Source organism: Echinops telfairi, unplaced genomic scaffold (assembly GCF_000313985.2).
Source record: "Echinops telfairi isolate 266 unplaced genomic scaffold, ASM31398v2 ScPeMD7_9;HRSCAF=40, whole genome shotgun sequence".
NCBI lineage: Eukaryota > Metazoa > Chordata > Mammalia > Afrosoricida > Tenrecidae > Echinops > Echinops telfairi.
This window is the reverse complement of record NW_022103906.1, coordinates 59,823,536-59,824,674: the sequence shown is the minus strand read 5'-3', so window position 1 is coordinate 59,824,674 and position 1,139 is coordinate 59,823,536. Positions and strand designations below refer to the sequence as shown.

Sequence of the window (1,139 nt, the reverse complement as noted above, 5' to 3'; positions counted from 1 at the left end):
GGCGCAGGTGGATGGGAGGGGCCAGGTGACCAGGGACCGTGCACCAGGGTTCTCCGCAGTCCCGATCTTCAAACCTTCCTTTGTGTGCAACCGTTGTTTCTCCCACCTGCTTGAAACTCCCACCCTAGCTTCCAAGAGACTCTCTCTCTCTCTCTCTCAGTTTTGTCTAGTTTCATTTGTGGCCTTCCAACCTCCTCTGCCTGGTATTTTTTTTCCGTGTCTTTGTTCTTTAAACGCTTTTTCTTCATGTCATTGTTCTTTACCATATTATTTCTTTTGAAATTTTATCATTATTCTCATGTCAATAATGCTTTTGGATTTTTTCCCCTTTGAACAACCTCCTGTTTTAGGAAATATGTAGAAAATAGGAGCTCCTGGTAGCTCAAGAAACTGAGTTAAAACCTTTCTCTATGTTTGCTGTATCATCCTCTCACGCTTATATGTAAACTTGTCTTCCCCCCATTATTTGAGCTGCATGCATCATGTCCCTCTGCATCAGCTGCCACGGAGGCGCCGCTGCCTCACGGCAGTCCCGTGTGTCACAGGAGGACTGTGCTCCACAGAGTTCTCCATGGCTGGTGTCCAGATCAGTGTTGCCCGGCTGTTCTCCTGCAGCACCTCTAGGTGAATGCAAACCTCTTCACCTTTGCATCGCTGAGGATGTTCCCCTTATGGACCACCCCACACCCGAATACATCAAAGCCATTGCTTCCCCGGAATTCAGACTCGGGGTGACCCCGAAGGAAAGCGTGGGGCTGCCTCACAGCGTTCCCCACAGGGGCCCCAAGGGTGTGAATCTCTGTGCAAGCACACCACCTCGTCGCTTCATCCATGAGGCGCCTGGTGGGTTCGAACTGCCAGCCATCCAGTTAGCAGCTGAGTGCCGAGTGTGCTACCCGGCTCCTGTTGTGTCCTATCACCCAGGCACTCCTATGCAGTGCAGCATTTCTGAGAACGATGTTACTTTCCTGTGTCTAATGACCATGTGCTTTCACATGTGGGGGATCAGTCTTGAATCTACTGTCCGTATGCCACTTTTGTCCATTGTCCCAGTAATGGCCTTTAATTTTTTCCAGTTCACGATCAGCTACTGCATTTAGTTGTCAAGTGTCTGTAGTTTACTTTGGTCTGGGGTGTTA

The 1,139-nt window shown here is 49.4% G+C and overlaps 1 protein-coding gene across 1 annotated transcript in view; it reads left to right on the top strand.

Moving 5' to 3' along the window:
- WWC2 (WW and C2 domain containing 2) overlaps nucleotides 1–1,139 on the top strand; it is a 262,995-nt gene that overhangs the window by 35,530 nt on the left and 226,326 nt on the right. The window lies entirely within an intron of this gene.